Source organism: Solanum pennellii, chromosome 10 (assembly GCF_001406875.1).
Source record: "Solanum pennellii chromosome 10, SPENNV200".
NCBI lineage: Eukaryota > Viridiplantae > Streptophyta > Magnoliopsida > Solanales > Solanaceae > Solanum > Solanum pennellii.
Window position 1 is genome coordinate 50279422 of NC_028646.1, and position 22801 is coordinate 50302222.

At 34.4% G+C, this 22801-nt stretch overlaps 2 long non-coding RNA genes across 2 annotated transcripts; one reads left to right on the forward strand and one right to left on the reverse strand.

Annotated features, from left to right (window-relative positions):
• Positions 1 to 72: 72 nt before the first annotated feature.
• Positions 73 to 11753, reverse strand: LOC107002570. The gene is made up of 4 exons (XR_001454531.2): positions 11155 to 11753; positions 10995 to 11069; positions 5048 to 6285; positions 73 to 998 (listed from the first exon to the last, which is right to left on the reverse strand). It is a non-coding gene; the product is annotated as an uncharacterized LOC107002570 (long non-coding RNA).
• A 7913-nt stretch (positions 11754 to 19666) lies between these two features.
• Positions 19667 to 22304, forward strand: LOC114074314. Its single transcript, XR_003574677.1, has 2 exons — positions 19667 to 19796; positions 22010 to 22304. It is a non-coding gene; the product is annotated as an uncharacterized LOC114074314 (long non-coding RNA).
• The last annotated feature ends 497 nt before the right edge of the window (positions 22305 to 22801 follow it).

A 22801-nucleotide genomic window follows, 5' to 3' on the forward strand; every position in this document is an offset into this window, starting at 1 on the left:
AAAAATATAGAAAAAAAAACTGTTAAATTTTTTGAATTAAAATCACACAAACGTCAAATGCAATCATGCAACTGTGGGCAAATGAAATGTCTGTGTTATTTTATGATCATCTGTCTCTTTCTTATTGGCGAAAGAGATGAACAACAACTCGAAGAAGATGTTAAGAAACAAAGAGAAAACCTTATCTTTTCTTATGCTTTAGAAAACAGGGATACAAGTTTTGAATAGTAATTGGAAAGCAACAAACCTAGAGAAATGATAGGGTACTAGTTTAGCACTAACGCATGACCTACTAGCTAACTAACATAAACTAATTAGGACTTCTGGAGCTTGTAAACTGGGAATATTAAAGACTCCTAAAAGTACTGCCACTAATATCATTTAACTTTTGAAATGAGTCAACTAATACTTCCCCTTGATTCAAAATCACACACTCTCAACAGCAACCTGATATATTCATGCTTAGCCTGAGGAAGAGACTTCGAAAATATATTCGCTACTTGCTCGTTTGTTCTGCAGAATTTCAGCACTATTCTTCCATCAGCTACCAAAGTTCGGATAAACTGATATTGCACATGAATGTGCCAAGTTCTCCTATTAAAAGTGGGATTCTTAACAATATCAATTGTTGATTTTCCATCAAAGAAAATCTCAGTAGACTCCTTATGCTCGTAACTAAAATCTTCAAGTAGTTTCAGGAGCCTTAAAGCTAGTCGTGTTGCTAAACTTGTTATTGTATAATCTGCTTCAAATGGCGACAGAGCTAGTGTGTCCTACTTCATTGAACTCCATGTCACAGATCCGGAACAAAATTTGAAACAACAACCGAAAGTGCTTTTTTTGTCATCCTAGCAGTCTGCATAATCATCTCAGTAAAGCCAACCAATCTGAAATTTGGTTCTTTAGAATAACAAATACCAAAGTCTGTTGTTTCAGACACCTAATAAAGAATTCGTTTCACAACATCAAAATGTTGCTTTGTGGAGCTTTGCAATAATCTGGACCCAACACAAACAGAAAATACATTGTCAGGTCTAGTATGCATTAGATAATTCAAGACACTAACATAAAATACTTTCTCAGTTCTATCTGCACGTCGCTACTTTTCATTGATATTCATCGGTGTGGCTGCTGCTTCACAGTTCATCATATGGTTTTTTTTTTCGAAAGATCCTCTGCTTATTTATTTTGACAAATAAAAATTCCATCTTTATCTTGGATCACCTTAAGCCCCAAGAAATATTTCAGTAAGCCCAAGTCAGACATGTAAAAGTTTCTTATCATACTGGACTTGAAATCATTAACTAAAGACTTTGAGGAACCAAAGTAAATCATATCATCAACATAGAGATAAACCATAAAAAATTCTCCATTACCTTGTTTTTTCAAGTACAAAGTGCTCTCATTTCTACTTCTAGTGAATCTGCTATCCTGATATAATGACCAATTTATTGTACCACGCACATAGAGCTTTCTTTAGCCCGTAAAGAGCTTTTCTAACTTGTAGGCATTCGTCGAGGTTCTTAAGTTTTGTTGCAAAATTTTGCCATGAATTTGATCCCTAAGAGGTATGTAAGCTTCTATAGTGTTTGTTTTGTTCACCCACACATGAATCATGTTATTTTCCATGCAATTTCATTTTTGAAGTTGAAAGATTAGAGGTCTTCATGAGTTCTTAATAAGTGTTCTTGCAGTTGATTCTAAATCTAAATTTGTTGAGCTTTTGCTGAATTCTTGAGACGGAAGTGAGTGTTTTGAGTTCTCTATTTAGTGGATTAGATTGTACTTATGTTGAGTTATCAAATCCAAGTGATTAGGGAAGAAACCGTTTGACTCTAGACGAGTTAGGGTGAGAAAATGAGCAAGGAATTTGGTCGGGTTTTCTTGGTTAATGGATGGAGCGAAGCGCCATCCGCCCCAAATTATGTTCTGTAGTTTAGGGGCTGGTTCCCCGTGCCACTCAGTGCGCTATGGTCGCTTTCCTCGTCAAGTATGCAATCGGTTACTCTGTTTGAGTTGTTTTAAGGTTGACCGTCACTCCCATTCGATCCTAACTTCTCTATGATACTTCTAAACACCTAGAAATCATTAATAACGTGAATCATAACCTGGAATTTATAATTCAAATTTAAGGAATAGTTAAGAGTTATGTCTTGAGAGTTCTTTCGAACATTTCTAGAAAGTCCCTTCGAGGCTTTTTGAGGAATCTTCTACAATTTCTAATAACTTATTTCAAGACTCGATCAAGTGAGTTTGAAAATTAGGAGAATGTATTCCAAAGTCTAATTTATCATCTTAAGATCCTTCATATCATGAACCATAACTCTTAAATTCATAATTCACATTCAAGAGAGAGTTAACGGTAGAGTTCAAGAAAGTTATTGAGTTTAATTTTGAATCTTTTAAGATCAACCATCGATTTGAACTATGTTTTGAGAAAGTAAGTATGAGAATGTAAAGAGTTATATACATGATTTCATACCCATAAATTCCGCATGTACTCCATAAGATTTTAAGAGGAGCAGCATTTTCAAGTTCTAAGTATTGAGTTAATAATTATGTTGTGGTTATATTCCTAATCATGGGACTGTTACATGTTACTCATGAAGTCCTTGAGTTGAGTATTTCATGCTTATAACTCTGCGTGAACACTATAAGTTAATCATTCTTGCGATGAGTAGTATCATTGAAGTTCTTGAGTTCAAAATATTGATTTCTAACTATGGTTATTGAAAACGTTGAATTAAGTCGTTTACGTCCATAATTCGTTATGAATCCTATTTTAAAAAGTCGTTTACAAAAGCTTAAAACTTGTTTAAAGACTTGGGTTTTAAGTTGCGTAAAGGCTAACGAATAAAGTTCATTTTCTTCAAAAGAGTTTACAGGAATCATGTATTCTCAAAGAGTAAATGCTTTCACATTTAAACAAGAAGAGAAACACCTATTTCCAATGGAGCCTTTGAGCTAGTTTTTTAGTAAAGAGTAAATGCTTTCACATCTAAGAAAGAGTGGAAACATTGATTTCCTAGACAACCTTTGGGTTAGTTTTTGAGTAGTTATCTCAAATCACAAAAAGAGTTATGCATTTAAACATATGAGCTAGTTATATTTTGGGAGTAGTATTAATCACCGATATGGGGGAGAGTTCAGACAACTCCAATCCCCATAAATTATGTTGCCAACGTGGGTAGAAAAGGGTTATGCTTTTTAGGTGATTCTTAGGTATTTTTAGCATAGACTAGTGTATTCACTTAGTAGTTAGGTTCTTTACCTCTTGCAAGGTATATGACAACCCTGACAGTGTGATGCAAAACATTGTATCATCACATAGCTCAAAAGTGATGTTTGTCGGTTAGAGATAAACTCACAAATATATTTATATTTTTATATACTCAAAGATTACTTGTAATTTCATATAAAAACAAAGTTTTCATTGTATCCTTTCATACAAAAAAATAATATTGTATTCTTAAATACATTGAGTTGCTTTTTTCTATTTTAAAAGCTTTTTGTATGTTGCATCCCTTATTGTTGCTTTATATTGAGTTTAGTATCCAGAGTTTGAGTACTCGAGTGTCGTATTATTGAGTTGAGCTTATTTCCTTGAGTTGAATATTTTATCTTTGAGTTGAGTATCTTATTCTTGAGTTGAGTTAGCTGAATGAGTTGAGAAGAGGTAAGTATGTTTTTTTTATCAAGTTCAAGCTTATGTTATGCTTTAGAATTCCCCTTATATTCTGGTACATTCCATGGACTAGGCCATTTTACTAGCCTAGTTTTATGATGCAACACAAGTACTCAGGATTATAAACATGTGCTTCATTGATACCGCATGCAGTTCGAGTTAGCTATGGTGAGAATCCTTGCTTCGTGAGGGTTCCACTTGTACTTTAAGTTTTATCAGTTGTTAGGATGTTATGGGTCTTTTACCGGCTTCCATCTTTGCCAGTTAGAGGCTTCATAGATAATTAGTAGAGTTTGAGAAGTCATTTCATTTATCAGAATAAATGTTTTGAAGACTCGAGTTGCCTATTATTGGCTAGTTTAATATTCTATTTATATTCTTAGTAAATCATTTGAGTTAAATCTTGTATTTGAGTTTCATGATTTATATTTAGTTTATAAGCTTTTGTATGCTTGAGTTAGTTTTTCGCTTATAGTCATCTAGGATGAGGGTTCGCTTGGGGACCACTAATAGTTCTTGAGTGTCGGCCACGTTCACAGTGTAGACTCGGATCGTGACAAAAAATAATATGACTCTTTTCTTTTAGTGAACTTCGAGCCATTTCAATGACCCTCCTATTCTTTTGCTCGGCCACACCATTCTGCTCCGGTGTATATGGTGCTGAAAGTTCCATGCAAATTACATTCTCATAATAGAAATAATCTAAATCATTAGACAAGAATACACTATCTCAATCGATATAAAGTGATTTTATCTTTTAACCACATTGATTCTCTACAAATGCCTTAAATTAATTGAAATTCTCAAAGGTTTCAAACTTTAACTTCAAGAAATAAACCCAACTAAAGGGGCTGTAATCATCAGTAAACATAAAAAAAAATATCGAATCCCACAATGTAATTCTATTTTCATTGACTTGCACAAATCAACATGTATAAGATCAAGACAAGTTGTTGCCCTCCATGATAATCCATTGAAAACGAATTCCTAATTTACCTCCCATAGATACATTCTTCATAGAAATTGAGTTCATTGATTTTCGGCAAGTGAAGAACCACATCTTTTTGAACAAAAAGTTTCAAACTACAGACACTTAAATTTCCATAACGTAAGTGCCATAAATTAGTCTCATTATGTCTTTTAACAACTAAGGCATTATTACCAATATTTGAAATATCAATAGGAAACATTTTTTTTGTCATTGGGACACGAGATATCTGTGTCCAGATATTTTTTCCTCAATGTCACATCCAGTATCATAAAAAATCAATTAAGTAGCCAGTGGTCATCCATTCGCCAACACTTAACAGATTACGAGCCAAAGTAGGATATATTGCACATCATATAAAAGCTTCACATTACCTTGTATATCTTTATCTCATTTGTACGTTTCCCTTCAATGTGCACTTGTTTGTCATCTTCAAGTCACACCACACTTTTCTGGGACTCATCAGGATCTCTAAAGAGAGATTTCGAACATGACATTGATTTGAGTATCTGCTATCAATGAACCACTGAACATTCACACTTAAGTTATTTGTTAACTAGCCATAAACAACTTATTTTCTTCTTCCACCTTTTGAGTAAAATTCGCTTCCTTTTGCTCATCTTACTACTTCATCCTGCAATAAACTTCTTCATGGAAAAATTTCTTGCAATATCGGCATTGAATATTGTTCTTGTATTGACATAGTTCAACAATTGAGTTTCTTCCTCCGTCGCTGCCAGTACAACCCTGACCACAGAAATTGCCTCTACCAGATTTTCGTCATACAGAGTGTTTTGCTTTTACCTTGTAGGAAAACTCCCCCTTATACTGGAAGGACTTATCCTGGACTTTCTTACTGGACCTATTTATCCTATCTTCATGAACTAGTAAGGAACTCATTATTTCACTAAAAGAATAATTAGATAGGTCCTTAGATTCCTCAATTGCAGTAAAAACGTGCTCAAGTTTGGTAGTTAAAGTTCTCAAAACTTTCGACACAACACTCTGATTATCAATTTTCTCACCATAGGATCTCATTATATTAAAGATAAAGATGTACGAAGCAAATATCCTTGTACGAATTCATTTCATTAATGAACAATATTTCAAAATCGCGTTGGAGAGTTTGTAATTAAACATAACTACCTTATCATCTCCAAAGTTGTCATGCCTCGAGACTACCCACTTGACATAACAATAGACCTAGGATCATGAGTGACCCCGAGCTAACCCTCAACTGATATATCACAAGCATACGCAAAGATTTACCGAAATGAGAAATAATCTGTGGAAGCTTTAAATCATAATGTAAACTGAAATGAAGGGGATAATCAATATAAGTCTAAAGATATAAATTGAACTAAGAGTTCAATTAACAACTGAAAGATTAAAATCGGTTTTAAAACTAAATCTTAGTATGTATGAATGAAAGCCTCTAATTAACTAAAGTTGCGACATTCCCCCAGCTAACTCTAGCAAAGCATAAAGTAAAAGACTTAAAGTAAAAGAAAGCATGTTTATTAGCCTCAAAATATGAGGACTCACCACTGAAATAGCTTCACTAGCGATCAGGAATCGATCTATGAGTGATCTGAATGTTGAGGACTTGAACCTACATCATGAGATATGTAGTGCAGAGTATGCGTCAGTACTTGAAAGGTGATGACCATGTAGAATAGGATAACTTGAACAGTTGTCATGATCCGAGAGCACCCCCTAGTCCTAATATGTCGTACTTAACCTAGAAGATGTCTTATACAAGCCCTTAGCATTCACAACATTCGATATGGAAAATAGTAAGGAATTAAAAACTTTATTCAAAACCAAACTATTTAAAATCTCATTAAAACATCTTTCAAAAGACACAATGGAAAACTATGTCTCACATGAGCATCTTTAGACAAACATAACAAGATAGGGTCACGACCCTTTATGTAATAAAAAATACAAAAGTCTATTACAAAAGACTCGATAAAAAAATTAGAAACATAGAATCCTTGTCCTCAATATATGAGGACAAACCAAAGAGGTCTGGAGAGAACTTTAATCCCAATCTACACTAGAGAATGCTATCACTCGTCAAAACTAACATTTGTAGTAAAACATAGAAGAAGAATGGAGTTAGCACAATTAAGTACTAAGTATGATGACCATGGAAAACATTCTAAAGAGGAACATTTATTTGAGATATATGATTTTATACCACTTTTTATAAAACCTTCATAACATAATAATTGAGGCATCAAATCAACACAACCAACATACGAGTCCTTTATCACAATATAAGCATACTCAACTAGCACCAATATATAACACATAAACATATTTCTTAAGTAAGTTAATTCATCATCTTAGAACCTCCACCTAAAGTTAGCCTAAGACACACACCTAAGTAAGACATGGAGTTGCAGCACATACCACACCTAGGTATTCCTCAAGGCTACAATAGCTAAGGACACATAACATGCTAGTAAATCATTCTATCAATACACAATATGTCACATTATTTATTAGGTCATTTAAGATACATTCATGCATTTAGAGGACTTCGTACTTTAGTCATATAGACATAGGGAAATCACTTTAGCAACTTCAAAGCCTACTCGTGCCATGTGTTAATAGCATCCCATACTACTACCAACACGTTCTAGGACCTATCAGGTAACTAGAGTGCACATCCCACATGATGGGAATAGGCATTATCCAGCATAGATCATGCAAGCTAGATAGGAATCTGGTATCACAAAACCCCACACCGTGGAATGTGTTCTACTTGTAAAGGGTAGAACTAGTACACATCCCTTGTAGGCACATGGTTTAGGAGATACCCGAATATGTTAATTGTGCTCAACCTCTTACTCGAAAAGAGCCACCATATTAACCATATGCACTCGGTGCTTAACCTTAGTTCCCATAGAGTAGTTTCATTCACATTAGCTCATTAGAGAGAACACCAACATTAGGTCAACCGACCCACAATACTTCAACAAAGAAGGTCCATTAGCAATAGGTCTACCGATCAATGCTCATAAGGAATAACTCATTAACATTCATAGAGAGGGTTTATAATTTTCGGTCCCACAAACTCTAAGTCTATCATTTCACACAAGAAGTAGGTCATCACCCTTAGGTTTATCGCTTGAAGTTTTTTATATTCACATAGGGTTCTAGACTCATCATGAAGAGGCACCATGCTTAGGTTCACCGGTTCAAGACATGGACTAGAATGCCTCATTAGTCATTTATAGAAAGGGTACCAACTTCATTCGTTCAATACCAAATAATAGGATGCCTAATCCTACCAAGTCAAAAGATCACATCCCGTAAGCTTTAATATATAAAGAAAAGGCACCTAAGTCTACCAAATCAATAAACAATGATACAATAAAGGACCCATTCACATTCCATCATCAACATGCATTACTATTAAGAGAGAACATACTCCAAATCATAGTGCGTTAATACTGTATAAAAGGTCACTATTGAGATCACATGAACTTCATTATACGTTCACATATACAATAACATGATTATACTTTAATTCACCATATAATGACTTCAAGGCCATGATCATAATACACTTATAAGTAAATACCTCCACCATAGGTGGATCACATATCAATCTAACAAAATTCTATATCAATTCAACATTAACAATGATATTAGGTTAAACGTAACCTTTTCCAAAGCCACAATCACCATTCCTCAATTCTCCAACAATTCACAATAGATAAGCATAGATTATGATAGAAATCAACTATAAAATTTGATTTAAGCATAATTCAATCAACATTTAATGATACACAAAAAACCCACTTTGTCATGCCCCTAACTACAAAAGGAATGGATGCCACTCAACACCTTGTGCAATCGAGTTAGCAAGTGAAACATACCGACTCAACTATGAACCTAGAAGGTTGGGCAGCATAAAATCTAAAATACTACGACTGGACACTTAAGGTCATCACCTGAAGAACAACTCATATAGACCAAGATAGAAAATCCAAAAAATAACAAAGTACTTGTTGGAAGACGAGGCCAAAATTGATGACATACACACATATGGACATATCTTTGCATGCCATGCCTATGTGGCTAGAAACTTGAAGATTCAGAAAGAAACCCAAAATATTATGTCCATAATAGCCACTAAGAGTGACAAAAGCATTGTTGGACAAGGCCCCGACTATATAGAAACTGTACAACAAAAGTAAACATACTCTTGTTTTATTATAAAAATAATTAAAGACTTGTTAGAGTAGCCACTTAATTTTTGAAGAAAAATCAAGAATTAATCTCAAAGGATAAAAATAGTAAATCGATTGAAAATATTTAAGTGGGTTTGGGGGTTCTTATTGGCTCTTCGAGAATGGTTTTAAGGCACTCGAAATTCCCGCTAATACGCGGTTATCCAGTAATTAATTTATTTGGCTAAAATAATTTTAAGTTAATTTTAATTGGAAAAATAAAACTACTTTTTATTCCATTATTAAAAGGGGGAAAAGGGAAACATTGACCTACTATATAAGTGAGATATTAGTTTGTAAAATTTTATTATATTTTAAGTCTATTTAGAGATGATCGATTTAGTTAAGTTTGTAAAACACAACGGCGTCTTGAGGGGATTTGAATTTTTTTGAACTTAATACAAATGGCAAATACCAACAAGCAAACAGACACCAAAAGAAATGAGGGAAAGAGAGTTGGCCCCAAATCTTGTTTCTATTTGCGTGAACCAATATTTGGGCCAATTTTGTTTTGGAACTTTTGCACAATTCTTGCCACCTTTGTACTTATCCTAATTTCTAACAACAATAATAATAAATAAAATGACAAGGGCTTAGGCCCAAAATAACAAAATACAACTGAAAATAAAGGGATGGAGGGGTTCAGGGCCTAATTCTGCTCAAAATCTTGTAGGACAATCTTTTGGGGACATGTTCGTCAATTTCTAGCATGGAAATGGGTCTGAGTTGATATAAGGAAATTTGGGCCTTCGTGGACCACTAAGATTACAGAGCGAGAACATAGGAGTTCATATAGAATCGGGCAGATTTCACATACAACATAGAAAAATAAAAAAACATATTACCATGAGGCGAAAGTTCTCTCAACAAAAATTAACATCAATGTAAAACACATAATTACATAACCCCTATAATATTATAATGTAATGACACATGTAAATATTATGAACTATGCTCCCTTTTACTAATCCGAACTGTGGCCTTGGCAAAGATTTAACAACTTATATAAATTACTTCAAGAGTGTCACAATTTAAATTATTCACGACAAATATTAGGGACAAAACCACATTAGTAAGAACATTTCACGTGAAAAAAGTAAGAAAATAAAAAAATGCAGTACAAAATACTATACATGAGAAACAGCCAAACTCATACCTTAGTAAGTAGAGGTGGCACCTGCAATTACTTGGAGAGAAGATCACGAACATTTAAAACAACTCAACAGCATAACATGGAATCATGATAACCATTATAATTCAAGTGACATTGACCCCAGGTCTAAGTAATTACCATGACAAAATAATCACACATGAGCAACTTGTATTAATTAATCGTCTACTAAGCTAATTCTTCATCGCAATTAAAAAAAAGGACCCAAGACTCACCCCAACATATAGAAAAGGTGAATCAAGAAATTACTACCATTTACAATTTTTAGGTCAGAAATTGTATTAAATTGGATGCAACATCAAGCTAAATATCTGTTAAAACAAAAGATGATACCGATGATAAGCTCCGAGGTTCAACCAACCCTATGACTTTGACTAAATAGAAAGAAATAGACATGGATGCTACAGTTAATGTTGTCTTAATGCGACAGTAACAACGAAAAAGTGATTATATTAGAAAAGTAAGACGACAAAGAGGGCGAAAAAGGAGAGAATCGAAACACTCAAAATGAGAACGAAGAAATCACATCCACACAACTATATCAAACTTAACCCGTAACGTAGGCCTCTTTACTATTTAAAATATGGTGACAACTCGTAGCAAAAAAAGGATGAAGACAACACAATATATAGATAATGACCAACATTGAAGCAAGCATAGAGGGGGGAAATAACAAAGGAAATCTAGAAGAGAAGCAGGGAAATGACAACATTAAATACACATCAGCAAAATTTAGAATCAATACTTGCATCAGATCAGAAAAACGGTCAAGAACATAAGAATAATTTATCGAGCTACCAAAAACACTCAACCACAATCAACAACTATATAACCACAGAGTGACGACCTTACTATATTGTAAACTACATGAGAAAAATGAAGGAATATCGGAGAAGGTGTTACCTTTTTTGGGCCAGTGAATAGGAACAGGAACAACAACAAGAAGGGATGAGCTATTCCACCACACAAATTCGAAGCCTGAGCAAAAAACCAAAGAAAAATCTAAACAAAAAACGAGTAACGATCTTTCGGCAACCTTTGAACTAGAATGTAAATTTCTTACAAATATAAAATCGAGTGTTCCTCAAATCTTCTGTAAAGTTCACTTTGGTGAGTAAACCTTGGCTATCCCACGAATAGAAAAGAATGTATACTAGGTATGATTCTTTTCGACTCACGGTGTGCTTGTTTCCTATATAAGAGTGCTTCTTCTATCTTTTTCCTATATTTATTTTTCCAACTTTTTTCCTGTTTTTCCCTTATATTTTCCAACTCTCTCTCTAGGCTAACTCCAAACTCAAAAAATAAAGACAAAACCCCCTTAAATAGATAAAGAATAGGGTTCATTTAGGGGGCAAATCAAACAAAAATTAGGGCATGAACCATCCATTTTCAAATTTGAATTCGAAGAATCTTTCACCATTAAAGGGAAACACTTTTTTTTGAAATTTCAACCTATTCCGGAAGAGGAAAGGGAGACAGATGGCTAGGATTGATTTGAATATCCTTGTAGAGAAACATGGCTCCATCTCAAGGCCAAAAGGACGGATCCACAAATACTTTTGATGCCCTTTGCTGCTATGAATGGAAAGGGACATTGATGAAGACAACCAAAAAACTGTACCGCCTTCTATTGCTACTGCTTTTTCGTGTACACTACTGGGTTTCTATTGTTTAAGAAGCGAGAGTTGGGTCGAGTCTAAGGGGAATTAGGCTTGGGATAGTGGGCTGGGTTACTGAACTGGTAACTAGAGGAGAAAGAGGGAATTGGGCTGACGGAGATATCTGGAAAAACGCAGATACAAGGCCCAAAAATTTGTTTTGAAATCGTAGCTCACTGAAAACTTGATTTAGCCCAAAATTTTGTTTTGAAATCATAGCTCACTGAAAACTTGATTTAGCCAAATTGAGTTTGATTAGCAAATTCAGCTAGAATTTAAACAAGATGAATTAATATAACTAATTTAGGAGCTTCTCAATCTTGTAAAAATATAAAATAACATCCGACAATAACCGAATTAATTATTTTTTAATAAAAAATTTAACCATAATTTAAACTAAACTAATTTAGTGAAATATTGAAAATAATATCTTTTTGAGATGATTTTTAAATATTTATGATATATACCAATTATATCTAAAAAAAATATTGAAGATATTTACTAATTATAAATTCTAACCATCGACTAAGATCACTTAAAATGACTTTGAAAAGTATTTAAACTTTATACAACTAACTACTCCAAATTGTTTTGGTAACTAAGAAGCTCATGAATCAACTCGTATCGGGGAGGGTAAAAATTGAGTGTCAACAATTATCCCTCATTTTACTTGGATTGATGCAAGAAATTCAATGAAATTGAAATGACTAATTCAATTTTATCCGGCCACATCGTCATCTTTTGCTTAAGGGACTTGTTGCGGACTTTAAGAATTATGGCCGAACACCGAAATTGATTTTCCTACATATCTTAGACTATATGAGAATTCAGGCCACTTGTAGTTCGACAAGATTGATTTAACGCATGATTCTCAAAGAATTCAAAAGTTATCCCGATCTCGAATTACGAAGAAATCAAGATGCTCGGAATAAGATTTATGACAAAATATTGAAGTACACCCGAGTTTTCAATATTGAGCCTGCCTACATATCCTTAAACCTAGGGAATCAGGCTGCTTGTAGTTTGACTCAATCGGTTGAAAAGGAAATATATTATGTTGGATAACCTTTCGTTCAGGACAAGTTACAAAGTAAGTTGAGTATAAAAAGGAGGCTTGGGACTTCTTAGCCATGAAAGTGGCGCGCTTCACATCCATAATTAAGAACTAACACGGACATAATTTCCCAAAACTTGGTGTATGTCACTCCGATTGGAAAGCTACTTCTGCTAGAGGCAAAAATTTTCGGATGCGGAACTAAAACTGACAGACCCAAAGAAAACCACCTGCCTTGTGATAGGGGTGTGGGTTACTGTCGTGGAAGTCGCTCCCCTACTCGTGTCCTAAGAGTTTGACACTCCTCTTTGGACTATGTCCAGTTTTCTTATAAGAAAAAGTTCCACATTGTGCTACATCTTTTTTTATGTCGTCCGCACCCGTGGTTTGTTTTGAGAATTCATCCTTTCGGATGCTCTCGACAGAGACCAAAACAAAACACGTGATCATAAAAATGCAATTCAAATGGGAGTAATGTCTTTTACCGTATTGACACTTAATTGCTCTCCTTGAACATTTGACGTCAACTATATTAGACTTGACGTAAAGCAAATAAAGCATGTGTGTCATATTAGAAATATAATCTTCAATGCACTCTTCCTTGTAAAAGTAATAAAATGGCTGATATGACATGTTGATAATTCTCTTGATGTCGTTTTTATGTTTCTCTTGACGTTGTCTTCTCGTGATGGATAAAGCTTTCTCTGGTGATACATAACTCCCTCCCTTGCGATGCATGAGCTATTTCCCGAAATACATAAAAAACATTGAAGTAATGCCTGATTCCTTTACAATTGCTATGTATGGATCCTTCTCTTTCTATGCATGACTCCTTCCTGTCGCGATGCATGACTCCTTCTCTCGCGATGTATAATCCTTTTATTATTTCTCTTGCAATGCATGATTATTTCTTTTGCAATGCATGAATCTACTTCCCGCGAAGCATGACATTTTTCCGCAATGCATGAATCTCTTCTTGTGATGTATGGACCTCTTTCCTCGCAATGCATGACTTCTTTCCCGTGATGCAACATTTTACCGTAATGCATGCATCTCTTCTTGTGATGTATGAACCTCTTTCCTAGCAGTGCATGAATTCTTTCCTGCGATGCATGATTTCATTCTATTTCCTGCGATGCATAATTTCATTCTATTTCCTGCGATGAATAATTTCATTCTATTTCCTGCGATGCATGATTTCTTTCTATTTCCCACGAAGCATTACATCTTCTCTTTTTGTGCATGACTACCTTCTCTTGCTACGCATGGTGACTTTCTCTTGGTGTCATCACTAGTGCCAAATAGAGATAATGATTCATCAAAGAACATAATGATCTTCTGGGTGCTTTCTTGATGGTGATATTGTCTTAACTGACAGTACAGTAAAATGACCCTCCGAGTAGTGTATCATCTAAATCGACAATACAAATAAAATGACGCCCTTGGATAGTGATATTATCATTTATGATAATACGGTGCAGGTAATGTCCTCCAAGTATCCTTAATTAATGGAGAATAATAAAATGTCTTTCATTTGTTCCATCTCTTAACATAGTTGCACGTTCATTATGGATTTCATGTCGGTGGGAATTAAATGAAATAATGTTATTCATATTCCCAAATCTTTGATATAAGCATCATAAATATTTCCTGCACCCACAGAAAAATTGTCAATCTTGGGGAGCTCTTCGCGCTTTTGACTTCTCCGTATTCATCGAATAGAGAAATATATTGATCATTAGATAAATATATAAACCTTCATCCACAAAAAAATTGTTAGTTTTAAAATGAATTGATCTGTGTCGTTCTCCACAAAAAAAATGTTAGTTTTAAAATGAATTGATCTGTGTCGATCTCCTTGCTTGTCTTCTCTTTGTCTTGCTATCTTCGGTTGATTTATCCAATCTCCCATCTCTTGATAAATAAGACAACATATTTTATGCTAAAAATAAATGAAAACATAAAGGGAAACTTTTGAGGAAAAAATAGATTTTCAAAGAGTAGTATTTGGAAAAGGTCCAAGTGTCATGTCACGTCAAGCTTAGCAAACTTTTGAGACTGATTCATAGGGTCCATCTGATTATTTGCTTGAAAGTATTCAAAGTTGATCTAGACTATCGATAAACTCATGTTGAAATTATGAGGTCATCCTCAAAATTTCTGCCCCAGTTAACTGTCGTGGCTTAACTTTAACTGTCGGTGAGGCAGTCGCGGAATTTTTCAAGATCTTCTAAAAAATTCTAGTCCCAGTTGGGAATCTCAAAGTAACTTTAGTCGTGATTTATTGAGGAAAAATTACCAGCAAACAGAACGATAACAAGGAAATGACAGGAATATAAAATGAAGCTTCATACATAATATCTCTTGACAGTGTTTGAGTTGATCAATTTAGGCCATTCGGTGCCATCAATCTCCGATAGGACCAAAGAACCTCAGATAATACCTTCCAAGCAATGGAGGGTTCTTGCCAATTTTGTGCGGATTTTACTTTGTACTCATCCTAATGAGGAAAAATGTGTTTGAGGACCAACTGACTAGTTTCAAAAATTCTAACTCTTGACTCTCTTTTGGAAAGCACAAATTATTCTCTATTGATATAGTTGACAATGACAAACAAAAACCATTCTCTTCTCGTCAATCAATGTTACTGATCAATATTCGTACAAACCCATTAAAAATTTCTTACCTCATCTTCTTGAATGATTCTCAAAGAAGGTATCTCAACTTCAGCAGGTATGACTGATTCTATTCAGTATACTAACAAGTATAGAGTAGCTCCAATCGATGTCCTAACATTCGTTCAATAACCCAACAATGCATATGGAAACATCTCATGCCCACCTCGGTGTTTGTCAATCATTTTTCTCAAAATATTCTTCATGTTCTTGTTGACGGCCTCTACCATTGATTTGAGGAAGATAAGCGGTTGAATTTCGGTGAGTAATCTTTAACTGCAGACATATCTCTCTCACAAGTGACTGTTGAGATTACCACCATTATCAGTAATGATGGATTTTGGCACTCCGAACCTGCGTATCAGATTATTGCAGACAAAATAAGCTACAACTTTCTTGGTCACAAATTTCTAGGAAGCGTCTTCCACCCACTTAGTGAAGTAGTTAATCGCAACTAAAATGGATCTATGTCTGTTAAAGGTGGACAACTTCATTGGACCAATGACATCCATGATCTAAGCTACAAATGGCCATGGTGAACTCATATCACTCGAATCAAATCACAATGCACATGACATTTATGAAATTTTTGCACGAATTTGTAACAATCATGGTCCATAGTCATAAAAAAATAACCGGCTTGAAGAATCTTCCTTTCTAGACTGAGTCAATTCATGTGCGTACTGCAAACTCTAGCATGTATTTGTTCAAGAAGCTTTGCATCTTCAGCAGCTCCAACACATTTAGAAGACCTAAATCTAGAGTCCTCCTAGAAAGGGTTTCCCCACTTAGAAAGAAATTGAGGTCCTACGGCGTATCGACCACTATCGACTTCTTCTGGTTAATTGTTGCATTTTAAGGATAAGCATAGTCTCTAAGTACTTATTGATATCAAAATACCATGGAAGACCGTCTGGTTCCGCTTCGACATGTGAACAATGGACATGCTGCTCTTTTACCTCTATATCCAGAGAATTAATATAACTTGTATCTGGATGGTTGATCATTGAGTCAATGGTGGAAAGAGCATCGACTAACTTATTCTGTGTCCTGGGAGTGTGTGTAGATCAAATCTTACGAAACCTTCCCAACCCATTCTCCTTTAACTTGATGAATCAGCAAATCTGAATCTCCAATAAGTAGCAACTCATGGACATTCATGTCAATGGTCATCTTCAATCCAAGAATACACACTTCATATTCAGTCATGTTGTTTATGCAATTAAATCAGATTTTAGCCGCTATAAAATTGTGCTTGACAGATTCTGACACCAAAATAGCTCTGATACCCTTTACTTGGTCATTTGTCACTCTGTCAAAGAATACTCCCCAACCAAGGGTATGCCTCGAAAATATCTTCGCACACAAATGCTTCCTCATTGTTGGGGAATTAAGTCTAAGAGGTTTATACTTTTCATCGATTGAATTTTCTGCAAGATGATCAGCCAAAACATGTGCTTTTATCTCCTTCTGGGTCGCATACACAATATCAAATTCACTCAAAAGCATTTTCCATTTTGCCAACTTTACGGTCGGCATAGCCTTCTAGAAAATATACTTCAACGGGTCCATTCGACAAATGAGGTATGTGGTATAAGAAAACAAATAATGTCTAAACTTTTGAGTGATCCAAGTCAAAGCACAACACGTTTTCTCCAAGAGAGTGTAACAAACCTCATATGGAATTAATTTCTTGTTCAAGTAACAAATGGCTCGCTCCTTCTTTCCTGCCTTGTCACGTTAACCAAGCTCGCACCCAAATACGTTATCCGAGACAGACAATATATCAATAAGGGAATCACTTCTTGGAGAGGAACCAACAACGGTGGATCAGACAAATAATCCTTGATGCCACCAAAGCAGTTTGACATACCTCTGGTCCATATCATCAAGACAACTTTGTTCAATAACCTGAAGATATGCGTACGCAGCACGGTGGATTGAGCTATGAATTGACTAATGTAGTTGAATCTTCCCAACAAAGTTATCACTTCTTTCTACGTCTTTGGAGGAAATAACCCCTGAATTGCCTTGATCTTGGAAGGGTCGAGTTCAATGCCCCTTTTGCTGACTATAAACCCCAACAACTTGCCAGATGGAATTCAAAGAGCACATTTGTTGGGATTTAACTTCAAATTGTATCGACGTAGGCGATCAAAGAACCTTTTTAAATCATTCAAGTAGTTCGAACTCTTGCGGGACTTAATTATGACATCATCTACATACACCTCAATATCTTTGTGAATCATGTTATTAAAGTTGGTTTTCATTTCCCTCATATAAGTAGTACCGGCATTTTTGAGACCAGATGATATTACCCTATAATGATATACACTGCAAGACGTAGAGAAAATTTTCTTCTCTGCATCTTCTTCATCCATTAGGATATGGTTATATCCTGGTTAACAATCTACAAACGAGTGCATTTCATGCCTAGCATAGTTATCAATGAGAGTATGGATGTTTGGCAACGAAAAAATTATCTTTTGGTCTTGCTTTGTTTAGATCTCAGTAGTCGACACAAATTCGTATCTTCCCATCTTTCTTGGCAACTTGAACAACATTGGTCAACCAAGTCGGATACTGTGTTACTTCCACTATTTGAGACGCAATCTGCTTGGTAATCTCTTCTTTGACCTTTGAACTTAAATCAAGCTTGAACTTCAGAGTCTTTTTTTTACTGGATAGAATCCTAGATTAATCCGCAATTTGTGGGACGCCACACTTGCAGTCAGCCCTTGCATATCCTTCTAAATCAAGACAAATACATAAATGTATTATCTAATCAAACGAATCAGGTCCATTCTTTGATCTTCGGTTACATGGACACTGATTCTGACTTCTTTGATGCACTTCTCGTCTCCAAGATTCACAGTCTTAGTTTCTTCCAAATTCGAGTTGTATCGATTCACAAACTTCCAAAACTCTTCAACAACGTGTTCTGGTATCTCATTTTCTTCTTCATATTCTTCACCTTTGTCATCACCTATGTGACGCCTAGACCTACCCACGAGACGCGAACACGGGGCCTAAAACCACAAGTGATCCCAAGCTAACCACGCTGGCATGATTATGAGCATACTAGACATAATAAGCTGATGTTGAAGCTAAATCATAATTAAAAATGAAAAAATTGGGAAATACCCATATACTACGGCTGAGATATATGAAACTGATGAGTTTAATAAAAAGAACGTATTAAGTCAACACTAAGCTTAAACTAACTATGTCTGAAAATAGCTTCTAACTAACTATAAATACTGGGACAGGCCCTAGCTAAGTCTAGTGAAACTGAAACTAAAGGAATGAAATACTGAAATAAAGTCATTACTATTATCCTCGGAGAATGAGAACTCACTGTAGATTCTATAGAACTGGAGATCGGGAATCGATCTAAGCATGATCTGGATGCTGAGAACTTGAACCCACATTAGAGAAGATTTAGTACACGTATGTTTCAGTAATTGAAGGTACTGAGCATGTACGATATAGTAAAGCTAAAATAAAACATAACAGAACAAGCACAAAAACAAGTATAATATTCTGAACATGATATACTAAATGCTGAGCTAATTGGATATGATGGCTAAATTTATAATATGTGAAGATTAAATACTAACTGAACTGTAAATATGGTCGATACAATAGAGTCTGACTCAACTGTGGGAGCTACTAATAACTAATAACAAAACCACGTGAGTTAAATCTGGAGTCCAATGTATAAGCCCTATCGAGAGGACCCAATATACCCTGACAGAGGTATAAAGGCATGATAGCCTGATCACTAAAATGATTCCCACAGAGGAGACTTACAACCTACTTGGCTAGTAGTTTTGGGACTATTTGGGTACGCTAAACCCTAGTCCAACTCGGTATTATGCTACTCCCAATGAATTTAGTGGTTTACTGGTGATGACTATGTTTTTTTAAATACTGGACAACTTAAATTGAACATGCAAACTTAGAATGCAACAATTTGTATTGTAAAGATATATTAATAACTGAGGCATGTATATCTAAAACAAATGAAATATCTTACCTAGCATGGGTAATTAGTATTGTAAGAATATTATGTTTAAGTTAAATTAGAAAATGGATATATTTTATATTATTTCTAACTAACTATATAAGGGATTTATATTAAAGTATCCACAAAAAAATCACTTTCACAAAGATCAATTTCAAATCAAAAGGTTCATCTTCCTCCAATATTTCTCTTTCTAAACTCAAGGAAGAATAAGAAGCCATGGAATCTTGGATTAATGAATTTCAAAAGAGTTTCTTCATCAATTTTGTTCAAGGTTCCTTAATATAGGTATGATGATCCTTCATCCTTGATCAATCTTTCTTTTAAGTAGTCCAATCAAAAAGAATTTGAAAGTGTTGCAAATATCAAAGTCTATTTACTAATCTAAGCACGGGTTCAATGCTAAAACATGATTTTATATTTAATTCCTACAAGAACCCATGATTTTTCCTAAACTCATTTATTTTGGAAATTGATTGGAAATCAGTTAATTATGACAATATAATAAATAATAATAATTTATATGAAGTTAGTTTATGAAGTCATGACATTAGTTATATCTTGTGGTGGTGAATTATTGATGTATTGGTGAGATGAGGATCATGACCTAAAAAGGGAAGTTATGAATGAGTTTATTTTGAATTGCTTATATGGAAGATGGAGGATGTCAATTGTCTTACCTCTTGTAATATCTTGAATCTATGGGTGATATTGATCCTTAATGATATAGAATTTTTATAGATTGATGTTTGATCCACTTATGGTGTAGGTATTTAGTTATTGAGTTTGAATGGATTGATCCACTTTTGGTGGAGGTGCTTACGTTATGGTATATGTTGAATTGTATGTAGTGCTATTGTGGAAGAGTTATACCCACATAACGTACAATCTCATTATATGAGTATCCACAAGCAATGAATGAATGAACTAATTGAATTACAATTATGTATATGTCTAGTATAATGAATGTGGATGTGTTGAGTTGCATGGTCAATAAATCCTTGAATACAATAAATGATGATTATGCATGATTATGATATTATGTACATGCTCATGAAAACTTTTAGAGGAAAGTGTCTATGATGATAAAGTTGTTGTTTTGTCGTAGTAGGGACAATTAAGCAGACACTCATGCATAAATATAATTATGGTGTGTCTATGGTGTCGATTGAAAGTATAGTTCTCATATGCACCTTTACACATTATGAAATATGAAATTTACATGTCTATGATGATCTTATTGTATTGATTGAAAGATAGTTCTCATAAAAACACTTTGAATGTATGTAAAAGGATCTCTCACATGTATATTAGGATTCTAATGGTGAAAGGTAGTTCTCACCATATTGAATCAATGAGCTATGTTATGAATTATATTGAATGAAGGCTAAAGCATTCCTTCAGACATGTTGATAAAATATAAATACTATTAATGTATAAGTTTGTCTATATTCCCTCTAATGAACAAGAATACGATTTATGAATACGAAAGTGAGTTATATGCTATAGTTCCTCAAAGGGTTTACTTAGTAGGAGTTATAGTATGGGATGTCATTCATACATTTCACAAGTGGACTTTGAGAGTAGTCATTGTGTGTTCCTCTTATGTTTATGTACTATGAATAAGCATTATGTTTATGTACTATGAGTATGCATTATGTTATCTGTTGTGAATATTAAGTAAGTTTATGCATTATGAATATGCATTATGTTATGTGTTGTGATTTTAAGTATGTGTATGTGCTATGAATATTAAGTGAGTTTATAAATTATGAATATGAACATGATTATGAATGTCTCTTTACTATGTGCATGATCTGAGGATGAGACTAATGTATGATATGTATGACCATGGTAGTCCAAATATGGTACTTACCGTAGGTAGGGTTATGGGACCTTATATACACATGACACAACTGTAATCTACGGTTACTTATGTAGTTATGCTTTGTGTCTTATGAGTATGCTATTAAGGATGTTGACTTAATGTCTAAAGAATGATGACTCTTAATTAAGTTAATATAGAATGTTGACTTATGTATTTTATGTAATAGTGTATATCTTGCTTGGGTTGTATTACTAGTGATTTCCTTGTCTTGACGTGATGAATATGAATATGCCTAGTCTAGGGTGGCTTTGACGATTACTTAGTGTGAGTAGTATAATGAGATGCTACTTATACATTGTACAAGTATGACTTAAAGTTGTGCTAGGGGATGGTCTTAATGTCTTTATGTGAAGTATGTAACGCTTATGTTCCTTATGAATATGTATTGTCTACTTCTTGTATGTTGAATATATCTTAATGTGAAGATATGATTTGTATGTTGATTAATTTTGGAGATTATGCCGAATATGTTCTTATTTCATGAAGTTTTACAAAAACGACATAAGCGTGACTTTTATAAAAAATGTCCCTTTCTAAGCATGTTTTTGCATGGTCATCATACTTAGTACTAAATTGTGCTAACCCATTTTTCTTCTACTTTTTACTACAACAGTAGGTTTCGGCAAGAAATAGAATTCTCTTGATTCAAGGACTTGGGAAGTGTTCTACAAGACAAAGTGTATGTCCTCATGATTCGGGGACAAGTATTTAGAAGTTTCTTGCATTTAATTTGTAATAGGTTATGTCTATTTTTATTTATGTCTTTCGATTGTGAAGGATCGTGACACTATCTTTAGGTTCCATGTCTTGGTTAGATGACCATATGAGATGTAGGCTTCCGCTATGATTTTATATATCATGTTCTTTAAGTGAATGATTTTTAAATTGAATGTTTTAATTCTTTGCCATTTTTCCTTATGATCGAATGTTATGAATGCTATGAGGCTTGTACAAGATCTCTACAAGGTCAAGTACGTTGTGTTACGACTAGAGAATGTATTAGGGTAGTGACATTTAATGTAATAGTAAAATATGGGAAGAACTTGAAAAGTGAGTTTATATATTAAATATAAATATTATGGGATACTAGAAATTTACATTTTTTTAATGGAATAGTAAAATGCATGAGGAATTCGAAAAAATATAGGTTTTTATTATTTATAGGGAAAATGCACATGTACTCCCCTAGAATATGACCGAAATTTCAGAGACATACCTTACCTAAACTAAGGTCCTATTACCCCCTGCCCCCCGAACTTATTTTTTGTAATCTTGGGCACCTTTTGTCTTACGTGGCACACTCTGTGACTTTACGCAATTGAGGCGCGTGGAAGATATTTGGATGCCACGTAAACCAAATAGGTGGACAAAATTACCAAAAACTAATTTGGGGGGGGGGGGGGAA